Raw genomic sequence first — 12454 nt, 5'->3', positions numbered from 1 at the left:
AGCAAAGGGGACAACGGGCATCCCTGCCTCGTGCCCCTGCCGAGGGCAAAGGGCCGAGAGACCCGCCCGTTCACCACCACCTGAGCCATGGGTCCCGTGTACAGAAGCTTCACCCAGCCAATAAATCCTTCTCCAAAGCCAAATTTAGCCAAGACAGCCCAGAGGAATGGCCACTCGATGGTGTCAAAAGCCATCGTGGCATCCAAAGAAACCAGCACGGCCGGTTCGGAGAGGAGCTCCGCCCTGGCAAGGGCGCCATGAAGACGCCGCAAGTTAAGAGCGGTGTTACGATGCGGGATGAATCCGCATTGGTCCGGATGAATCAGATCGCACACGACGCTCAACAGACGATTGGCAAGGACTTTCGCCAGGATCTTAGGCTCCGCATTTAGCAGTGAAATAGGCCGGTAAGAAGTACAGCGATCTCGCGGCTTGTCCTCCTTGGGGATAACGACTATCGTGGCCAAACGCTGATCGGCCGGGAGGGAACCCGCCGCCAGAGACTCACGGAACATGCGACTGAGGAAGGGCGCAAGCTTGTCAGGGCGCAATTTATATAGCTCAATGGGCAGACCGTTGGGACCCATAGCCTTGCCCGAGCGAAGGGAGCGGATCGCGGTCGCTATTTCATCCACCGACAAGGGGGCGTCCAGCCGCTCACGGTCCTCAACGGACAGGCAGGGCAAGGCGATATCCCTCAGTAGAAGGCGAGAGTCGTCCTCATCCCTGTCAGTCACTGGGGAGTACACAGCCCGGAGGTGGTCGGCAAAACATTCCACAATCTCGTCAGGCTCCGTCACACACACACCATCCGCAGCACGCAACTCCGGGACCACACGATTCACTCTCTCCTTCCTGTCCAGCCACGCGATCAACTTTCCCGCCTTGTCCCCGGCATCGTACAGTCGACCCTGCTGCTCCCTATACATAGTTTTGGCCGCGTCAGTGACCAGGGACCTATATTCAAACTGTTTCAGGCTGAGGGCATGGAGCCCGTCCGGAGTAACATTCGCCTCCAAGGCCGACTCCCGCCCCAAGATGTCAGTCTCCAGCCTCACCACTGCCTCACTCTTGACCCTCTTAGCCACCACTATCTGGGAAAGGGCGTGTCCGCGGATCACGGTTTTAAAGGCTTCCCACAGGGACATTGCAGAAGACACCGACCCCTCGTTATCCAGGAAGTATTGGTCCATAGCCTTAACCAGGCTGTCACGAGTCGTAGGGTCTCGCAGGTACCATGGGTTAATGGGAGCGATCCGCCCTGCAGACCGCGGCCCGGTGTCAAAAACAAGCCACAGCGGAGAATGGTCGGAGATACCCCGCGCCAGGTGCCTGACCTCTCGAATCCGACCAGTCTGCGCCGCGGGCATAAGGAAGTAGTCTAACCTAGAGAGACTCCCATGCGCCCCCGAGTGAAAGGTGAATTGACATTGGGTCGGATGCATTAATCTCCAACTATCCACCAGGCCGAAGGTCTCCAGCATCCCACCCAGCCATGCCTGGGCAGCGGGGAGGGTCCTTGGTGGGTGACGATCCAGTTCACCCGAAACCACAGAATTAAAGTCCCCGCCCATGAGCAGGAGGCTGTCCGGAAGGTCAAGCAGCATTCGACCCAAGTCAGTGAAGGTGGAGTTCTGGAGGCCCGGGGGGACGTAAACTGAAACCAGGGCAAGGGGCTGCCCCTCCCACCTCCCAATCAAACACACATAGCGCCCTCTGTCATCCGAGACTATCTTAGTGATCTCCACCGGAAGTGAGGTTCGCAGCAGAATGCCCACCCCCCTGGAACCAGTTGTGAAACCAGAATGGGCCACGAGGCGGTATCCCCCCCTGTTCATTGCATGACAAACATTGCCAACCAGATGCGTCTCCTGGAGAAACACCACATCAGGAGTCAAACGACGCAAATATTGCAGTACTACACCCCGCTTGATACGGTCCCCCAACCCATTGACGTTCCATGACATAAGCCTCAACCCGTCCCCCCCCATCCCCCCCAATAGATCAAGGGTCCCCCAGCCTGCAGCACAGTTCCCAAATGTGGACAAAAATCAGTACCTCGCCCTGTAAACAAAAAACACACAGCAAAACAAACCCTCCTCCCCCCCAACCCCACCCCAGGACCAACTCCCCCCACCCTGCACCCCTGCGGGCCAAAAAACCCCCCCAACTTGCAGTGTGCCTGTCGCCCCACTAACCCCATTCTACGAAAAGAACCCAGAGGAGGTAAGGGACCCGTCCCCGCCCGCCCCCCTCACTGGTCCTGGTAAAACACAATATGCAAATGAAATAAGACCCGACTGTACAGTGCAAAAAGGCAAAATCAAGGACCAAAAGTCATTCTAAAGGGGACCCATCACCTGCGGTGCCCGCAGAGGGTCCGGGACGGCCACCTCCGTCCGGCAGAGAGTCCAGCCAGTCACTTGCAGCCACAGGAGAGTCAAAAAAGGCTGTCCGATCCCCATGTTCCACTCGGAGTTTTGCAGGGTAGAGCATCGAATACTTTAGGCCCAGCTCACGGAGACGACGCTTCACCCCTTGGAATCCCATCCGTTGTTTCTGGACCAGTTGCGTGAAGTCCGGGTAAAAATTGATGGTCGAGTTCTCATGACGAACCGGGCCGTGGGTCCGTGAGGCCTGCAGAATAGCGTCGCGGTCCCTGTAGTAGAACAGTTTGGCCACGATAGGCCTCGGGGGGGCCCCCGGCCGCGGCCGACCGCCCGGAACTCGATGGGCCCGCTCCACGGCAAAGAACTTACTTAGGCCAGCCGAGGACAACTGTTTCAGGATAAGTTCCTCGACCACGAGGTCAACCGGGCGGCCGTCAGAGGACTCCGGTACACCTATGACGCGGATGTTGTTGCGTCGGGCCCGTCCCTCGAAGTCCTCAAGCCGCCGGGCCATATGGTCGTTAACCACCCTGATGTCTCCAAGCGCGGCCCGCAGATCCGACACATCCGCACCGAGGGTGGAGGTCCGTGCGTCGAGAGCCTGGACCTTCTCGTTAGTTTTGGAGAGGTCGGCCCGGATCAGGGTGACATCGATCGCGACAGTGTCAATCTTACGGGCCAGGGCCTCATATTGCGTCGCGATGGTTTCCCTGATGCCATCAATGGCGCCCATAATGTCCTGCAAGGATAGTTCCGTAGTGGCGGTCGCGCCTCCTTCCGCAGTATCCGAGGGGAGGCCAGCAGCGCCAGAGGGCCCCCTGCCCTGGGTGTAGCGGTCCATGTTATTGCTCTGGACTGCCCCCCCGCGGAGGGAAGCCTTGGTCTTGCGGCCCTCGGGACCCCCTTTGCCCCCCATGTGAACACGGTCACCCGAGGGGACCTCCAATCAAGAGGTGTAAGGCACCAGCAAGAAGACCACAAAATGTCGGTATAGGGGGTCCGAGGCGATAGGCGCTCTAGTGGCAGATGAAAGAAACCCTCATGCAGAGGCCCAGGAAGCACCTCTCCACCCCGAGCGCACCTCCCTGCCGGTCTCCTGAAGTGCAAAACCGAAACCGAAAGTGGTGGATCGGCAGCTGGCACCGCGCTGAAGCCGCTGTTGTTCAATTGCAGCCCGGTCCCTCGGGTCACCTTCACCCCGGTCACCTCCGTCGGGTGGGTCCCAAAAGTTCCGACGACGACAACTCAGGATTCCCAGGTCCGATTTGAGTTTTGAAAAGAGATATACGCTCAGCTGGTCTTTATCTCCCAGATTCCATAAGCCACGTCAGGATATTCTCAGGATAAATTCCGAGGAGCAGAGAGGGTCCGGGGAGCCCTGTGCTCACGCGACCATCTTGGATGCGCGCTAGGCTCCTCCCCCCTCACCTCCTTTTCTTAATGTTTCCTTGTTCTTGGTTCGTCTCTTCCCTTTGCTACTCCGATCTCTAATCTCCTGTCCATGCGTGCAGGGAAGGATGGGACAGACCTACCATTTCTGAACTCCCAGAATTTACTACTGTTTCGTTGATCTTTTTCTCATTCGTTCCTCCCCTCCTCCGACACTGTTTACTGCCTCTCCCTCTCCTTGGTTTCCTTTCCCCTCTCTCTTTCGTTTCTCCTGGTACATTGTGCCTCTGGTTTCCTTTCTCAGTCTCTCCTGCATCGCGCCGCGCCCCCTCCCTGTCTACCTGCCCCCAATCTGCGGAAAATCCCCGATCCCTGCATCTCTGATTGGACACACAGAGTGAGTACAGAGGGTAAGTAGTGAATTCACATTCAGAACACACAGGCCCTATCTGTACTTTATTAACTGTATCTTCCTGTACATATAAAATCCCAATAAATCCTTTGTGACATTAAAGAGAACACACAGGCTCTTCTTAAGAATATCACGTAAGCAGTAGAAGGTGTTTACTTCTGCAGAAGGGACATCAGTGGTCCTCAAATCTGATAAGGGCATCTTTTTTCTTTGTTGCTCTAGAAACATATATCACAATAGTGTCCAACATATAGGAAGGCTTCTAGGAGTTATAAAGTGACACTTTCTATGCAATTACAATACACTACAAACTCCCATTCTCATTGCTTCGGTCCTCTCACACTCTTCGTGAGCTACCCCCTCCCGCACATAATAGCACAGCCAATGCCCCCCACAGCTCTCTCACCATTACATCTGCACTTCCGTGCCCCTCCTCGAAAGTCTAGCAATAATAGGTCCATAGAAGATTCTGTTGCTACCTGAGTCAATGCAAACTCATACCTGCCAACTCACACGGTGCCACCGCGTATGACACAATTTCCTACGCATGGTCACCCGGTGAGGAACCAAAATCACACAGTGGCAGGGAAGACGAGCACACTAAAGTAAACAGTGGATTTCCAGCTCCTTCCCGGAGGCATGAGTAGCCGGCTGCGGGTAGGTAAGCGCGCGCTGACATCATGCAAGGCTGGCACAGTCTCACTTACTTGGAGGCAGCCCCCATCACTAACTGTACCCAGGACTGTACCCAGAGGGAAGACTCACGTGCTGAACATGCGGGACCCTGCACCACAACAGCTGAAACAAACGCGACTCTATTATTAAAAGAAAAAAATGTTTCCTACCTTACAACGCGAACCAACTGAAAACTTTGGGAAAGGGAGGCCCCTGCACTTCGAGGAAATCCAAGCCGATAGTGTGTGGCAACTCTATGCTACACCACCCTGCTGCCGTGGCTGCCCTGAAGGTGTCGAGGTCAGGGAGGGAGGGAGGACAATCAAACTCCCGCCGGCGGCACGGACAGCTCCTGGGGGGCAGGTCCATTAGCAGGAAATTGAAAAAAAAACACATAACGGTGCCTGCCTCACGCTGAGTACGATAGGTGCAACATTGTCGGAGTCTGCTCACGTGACCTGATAGACTGGCGCCAGCGATCGGGTCCCACTCTAGCAGAGGGTGCCAATTTGATACTAAATGCCGAGCTGTGATCCTCGGCATATAGTGTCCCAGGCGGCCGCCAAAAGGTGTCAGTGGCATAATAGGGAGTGGGTGGGGTGGCAGGCCCACTGAGGGCAGGCCCCGCAGGTGTCACTTACTGTCTCTGATACATGCCAACATATCAGAAGAGCAAAGTGGGAGTTTAAAAAAAATAAATCGGGAGAATGGGGCCTTGAATCAGGTTACTGTCATGTATGGGCTTTGGAAGTGTGCTGCTGCAGGATCGGGCATTTGAAACGCAAATGCATGTTTTTTTCATACCTTTCAGAAGCATGGAGCGTGATGGAAGGCAGAGAGAGGGTGATACAAGTGTTGTGCACTCACTGGCCTGAAAGGTTGCTGGCATTGCATACACCACCGCCCCCACCCCCCTGTGTGTCAGCCCGGGCTGACATGCTGAGACAGCTTCCCGTGAACACACACAGCCGCCCCCAGTACTTCACAGGTCTTTAAAAGACCATTCGCTGGTTAATGAGGCTTTGTTGGTTTTTCACCCCTTCTAGAGCCCCTGCATTGCCACTCTGACTATTGCTGGAAGAATTAGCACGTTACACGATACAAGCCCTGTCAGCTGAAACCCCGAGGAATCTTGCTTGCAGGAATCCGGAGGCAGGAGACTAGCGTTAACATCGGTATTCTCCCGCCTGAATCGGGAGGGTGTCTGTTCTTGATCTGGTGACGTCTGGCCTGGGCCGTAGTCTGATTGACTGGTGGCCCGTTGCGGAGGCCTTTATAATTTATTTGGGGACTTGGGACACTGACTGACACTACTGTAAAGTGTCAGACAGTGAGTGTCCCCACTCCCCAAATAAATTATAAAGGCCGCCACGACGGGCCACCAGTGACCGCCGCCGCCCCAAAAATAGTGCCGCCTGGGGCGGTCCGCCCCCCCGCCTAGCTACGCCACTGACCAATATTTTCAATACATTTCCCCTACCGTATAGAGACAGATGGAGATTATCTATCCTTGTCAACATCGAGTTAATTACTTTAATTACAGGCAAAATATTCAAATCTGGAATGTTTTCTACTGCAGCCATTATTTTAACCCCTAAGTACCCCGCGGTCTGCACCACCGGGGCATCAGACGGACCCATAGATGCTGACTGAATCACTTGAGTTTTAGTGACATTGAGTTTATAACCAGACAAATGTCCATACTGTTCTGTAAGACTCTTGATAGCAGAGAATGCCAGTGCCACATTGCTAGTCAATACTACAATGTCATCGGCATATGCTAATGCCTTATACTCTGCTGTAGGAACCCTGACTGGAGATATTTCTACACATTTCTCTATTTTACTTAAAAGCGGGTCTATATACAAAGCAAACAGAAGGGGCGAACAAGGGTAACCTTGTCGAGTGCCCCTTCCATTGCAAAAAGAACTTGATCGCAATCCTGAGACTGAGAGAGTCGCCTCCGGAGATATATATAACGACTGGAGTGCATGGAGAAATTCCAAACTAAACCCCTTCCATCCCAGAACTGCCCACAGAAACCCCCAGGCGACCCTGTCAAACGCCTTCTCGGCGTCCAACAGGATCGCTCCAAGGGGAGAGTGTGTGGTTTGAGCCAAATCTAAAAGAGCTATTACACGCCGAACATGGTCAGCTGTGTCTCTACCTGGGATGAAACCATGCTGTCGTAGGGACACTAAAGGAGAGATCACAGCTGCTAGTCTAGTGGCTAGAATTTTCGAATATATTTTACTGTCCACATTTATTAACGATATTGGACGGAACGATGCAGGGTCCAATTCAGGTTTGTCTTTTTTTTAATAAGAATTATAGATGTTTGTCGCCAGGAATCTGGTATATGTCCTCCCTGTGCTCCTCTAAAAATAGTCAGCATCTCTGCTTGAATTTCCGAACAGAACAACTTATAAAACTCAAGAGGAATGGAATCCGGACCTGCAGCTTTCCCACTGGCTAGAGACTTAATTGCCAACTCGACCTCCTCCCATTCTATAGGAGCTGAAAGAATTTCATTTTGCTGAGTGGTAATGAGATCCTGTAAAAAGTCTTCTATTTCTACCTCCATGTTGGATAGAACATTGTCCTGTGAATACAGACGGCAATAAAACTGCCTAAAGACCTCAATGACCCCCTCTGGTGTGTCCTGTATACAGCCTTGGGAGTCCTGGATCTTTAAAATGTGATTAGCCAATCCTTTTTCATGCAACCGGTTGGCTAGAACCCTGCCAGCTTTTTCCCCAAATTCAAACATCTACGATCTAAATTGTACGTACTTTGCCGGAAGATCCTGCCAAAAAAATTCCAACAGAGAGGTCCTTACTCTAGCTATCTGTGACTGAATTTCCAGAATCTCACGACCCTCTCTTATAGCGCATACCAACTGAGTCTCTGCGGTCCCCAATTCCTCAATACGCCGCTTAGTCTGATCCTGAACTAACTTTCTCCGAAAGAATGAGAAACTTTTCGTTTCCCCCCCTTACCACTGCTTTAAACGTGTCCCAGACTATTGTATGTACAGCTGTATCTTTATTGATTTTTAAAAATTCCCTCATCCAATTTTTCATATGATCTATATAAGACTGTTCCAGTAATAATTTCCTCTCAAAAGTCCAAGTCCTTGGAACCTTTTGGGTACCCCTCATTGTGCATTCAATTATTAAAGGATTATGATCCGAAAGTATCCTGGGTAAGACTGAGATAGATGTGCCTTCTACCACCTGGTCAGATACAAAAACATAATCTAAACGAACCAGCTTATTATGGGGGACTGAAAAGAAAGTATAGCCATCTAAGTGTTTATTATTATAAAATCAAGAATCAATCAGACGGTGTTCTTAAACCAGAGCTTGGAGAGCCCTAAAATCACCTAAGAGGTTAATATTCATATCCCCACAAAAACATACAGGATGAGGCCAAAGTGCCAATTCCATGTTTAAATAGTGTAGAACTGCTGGATCATCAGAGTTTGAGCAATAGACTGTACAAACAGTCATGGGGCTGCCATTAACCATCAACTCAGCTATTGCCCATCTACCATTACTAACTTGTGCAGTTCTACTGCATACCCCAGATCCATGTCTCAAAAGAATTGCGACCCCTCTAATCCTAGCAGATTGTCGAGAGCACACAACTAAGTCAAACCCAGGAATTTTTAAATATGCCCGATCATTCCAAGATACATGCGTTTCCTGCAGACACACCACCTCAAGGTGGAAAGCCTGGATAACCTTCGAGAATAATGCCCTCTTTTTGGCATCATTGAGGCCACAGATATTCCAAGTCCCTTTACGAATTTTGCCCTGTGCCATCTATGTTGAAAAAAATAGAACCAAACAATAAAAATAACAGCTCTTCCTCCACAAATATTTGCATTTAACAAGAAAAAGACATGCTGTGTAAAAACCATGAGTACTTTGTTAGTTCCAGCTTCTTTTTTAATGTTTTTAACCCCAACCCTCCCTAACCCCCCTTGATCACTCCCTACCCCCCTCCTGCTCCGTCCCTCCTACCTCCCTCCCCCCCCACATCCCCCCAAATGAGGCATAAGGACTCTGTCCTTTCGATGGAAAGGCTGGTTAACCACCCGTCCCCTCCTGTGCAACTGCCAGAACCAAAAGCCAAAACAACAAGCCCTTAATTGCACATGCAAAGATATATGAGCACCGCAACCGTAGCGCAACAAGAGAACCAAAAAACTCAAGAAAATATTTTTTTTTTTGGGTTACAGCAAGAGACACAATACTTTCTGTGTGGTGCAGTGCTTCCCTAAAAACAAACACATTCCCCTAGGACCTCTGGACCCTCCATTGAAAAAGACATCAAAATCAAGAGCAGTGAAAGAGAACTGTATCCTTACAATGAATCCAAATACACCTTAGCCTGAATTTCTGAGTCAAAAAACTTTATCTGACCCTGAAAAATGATTTTTAGCTTTGAGGGAAACAACAAAAACACCTGAGCTCCCTTAGACTGCAATGGTCCAATTAACTGCCAGAGCTGCCACCTCCGTTCCACGGTCGCTGGACATACATTAGGCCTGACAAAGAACTCACACCCCCTTCCAACCCTTTTTTTATCAGGTCTTGCCAGATCATAAACCTTCTCTCTTGCTAAAAAACTCGAAAAGCATATTAGAATTGCTCTAGGCCTACTGTCCTCTTGCCCAGGTCGTTGCTTGATCTTGAATGGAAAACGATGGGCTCTCTGTATTTCCTTTTGCCAGTCCCATTGTTGGACTTCAGGGAATGCTTCAATAAACAATGCTATAATAAAACTTCTAGCATCCGAGCCTTCCATCCCTTCAGGCACCCCCAGAACTCTCAGATTGTTCCTCCGAGCTCTATTTTCAAGATCGGCAAGCTTCCAATGTATGTCGTCCCTTTGTGACTGAATTGCGTCAGTTACATTCCTCTGGGCTGACATATCATCTTCCAGAGTAAATATTCTCACTTCTGCTTCACCAACTCTCGTAGTGATCTCAGGGCACGTCTTAACTACCCTCCGAATGGAGTTTTGAACACGACGGCATACCCCCTGCAGTCAAACGTTCTCATGGTGAGCTTCCTCGCGGGGTGCCATTAATGTCTGATAGATAACTGCCAGTGTTATCTCGCCTGACGGTGGATTAATCCCAATACCATTATGAGTGTCATTTTGGATAATAGTTTTTCCCTCTGGATCCGGTTGAATAGAGAACGAATAATCCCAAGCCAAAGAACCTGTATCCACCTCCTGAGGCAAGAGCCCCTGATTGTTATGTGCTCTGCGGACTGTATCCAAACCTTTAGAGACTGCATCAGCATTTAAAACCTCATTGCTGCGCCAATCACCTAGGTCACTATCGTCATCCGTCCAGTCTCTACTCAGAGCGGTATCACCGTCTGAGGAAGCTGTATGATCCGATAGGGAAAAGAATTTATCGCCCTCAATATCCAGTATCTCATTCTGGATGAGTAACTTTTCCCCCTGAACAGTCTGCTGTTTAGCGATTTGACATGAGGGTGTAGTAGCAGAGGGGATAATTCGCAATAGGTCAGACTGGACTACAACTCCCAGCATCCCCTTTGGTCGAGACATAAAATCCTTCTGAACTGCATTAACACAGGAATTATTGCCCCCTGCAAGTTCTCCAACCTCTGCACCCTCCTTTCTCTTCTCCGCTTTATCTTTCGCTGTGGTTACATTAATGACTACCCCACTGAGAGGATCTAAAGGCAAATGCGAGAGAGCTGATACTGTCTGATCCTGGCCCAAGGTAATGACATTCTGCATTTTATCTGGTTGTATCTGACCGCAATCCAAAGTGGAGATATTCTGCATATTGTCGTTATTCTGAGCCACTGACGTTTTATATATTCTATCTATTTTGTTTTTAAACATCTGTGGTACTGTCTGTCTATTTTTAGACTTGGCCCCCAATCGTTTAGGCGTCTGCTCATTTCCCTGCTTACTCGCCTCCACATTGCCACCTCCATCGCTCACCCGGCATCCCGTCGTGCCTGGGGACTGCACCGCAACTCCCCCAGGTTTTTCTGTGCTCGTTGTATTCTTGGGAGCCGCGACACGCGTTGCGGGAGCAGCACCCCGCGTCTGGGTCTTCGGAGGCATCTTCGCGGACAGCAACCCCGGCAAAACTACCGCAACAAAACGGGAAGCAGAGCCCTTGAGTCGCCCTGACAAGCAGAGAATCCAGGCAAGACGCTTCCTCCGATACTCCGAAAGCAAACAATCCGCTCCTCGCATCGCCCGCAGTGGAACCGGCTACAATACAGAAAGTCAAGGTTAGTTTCTCTCAGTGGGTCCTGGAGTTCATTTCTTGGCAATTGCAAGCGGAGGGGATCAAACGCTAAACCAGCTCACTCAGCCGAGCTGTCGACCGCCATCTTGCCTCCCCCTCCTCTGCATTACCAGCCAGAGCCCACTTCTATCTACTCTGAGTGTTCTGTTGTGCTGCCACTCTCCTCCCACCTGCCTAGCATTGTCAGATGACTATAACCTGTCCCTGCCACCTCCACCCTGCCTTCCACATTCCGTGCCCCTATCCCCTTCCTCCTGTCCTCCATGCACCCTTCTGCCCTCCCTGGTCTGTTGTGCTGCAACTGCTCCTCCTGCCTGCCCCACGTGGTCTGTTGTGAGGTCCCTTCCCCTGAACTCTCTTGTCTGTGCCCAGGTCCTGACCCTCCCTTCTATTCTCCATGGTCCTTTGTGCATGCCCCTGCACCCTCCTTCTTGCCCATCATAGCCATTGTGCTGCCACTAACCCTCCCGCTTGCCATGCATGGTCTTCTGTGCTGTCATGGCCCCTCCCACCATCCCTGTGTGGTCAGCTAGCTGCCCGTGACCCCCTCCCACCTTCCCTCCATGGTCTGTGTGTATGCCATCATTGTCTCACTGTTGTTCTCCATGGTGTGTCTTGCTTCTAGTGCAAATCCTGCCTGACCTCCATTGTCATCTTGCTGCTCCTGCCCTGCCCCCTTGCTCCCAGTCCTCTGTTTCCATGTGCAGACCCCTATTCCCTCCCTCCAGGCTTGTCTGTTCCATTGTAATGCCCCTGATCCATCCCTCCTGCCCTTTATGGTCGGTTATGCTGCAGCTTCTCTCCTGTCTGTCCATTATGGTCCACTAGCTATCATTGCCTCTTTCCCCTCTGTTCTCTGTTGTCCATGTGCATGGTCCTCTCCCCTCCCTATTGCTTTCTATGGATTGTTGTGCTGCACTCCCGCCCCGCATGCCCTGTGTGGTGTATTGTACTTCTGCAAACCCCGAGGCCTGCCCTGTAGGGTCAGTTTGGTGCACCTCTCCATGTCCCTCTTGTCCTCTGTTATCCGAGTCCATGTCCCTACCCCAATTCCCTTCCATGATCCAATGTACCATACTTGTGAACATTTTGAACTTGGTAAGAGGGAGATTTTGAAAAAAAACTGGGGTATTGATTTTCCCCTTTGAGTTACATTGAAAAAGAGGAGATTGTAGACAGGAGACAAATCAAATAAAGCCCATTTGAGCTTAAAAACATTGGACGGTTCCTGGCTGAATCGGGTCTGTTGGCATGTATGGTTGTACTACCACT

Source organism: Triturus cristatus, chromosome 12 (assembly GCF_964204655.1).
Source record: "Triturus cristatus chromosome 12, aTriCri1.1, whole genome shotgun sequence".
Lineage (NCBI taxonomy): Eukaryota > Metazoa > Chordata > Amphibia > Caudata > Salamandridae > Triturus > Triturus cristatus.
This window is presented reverse-complemented; position numbering follows the sequence as displayed.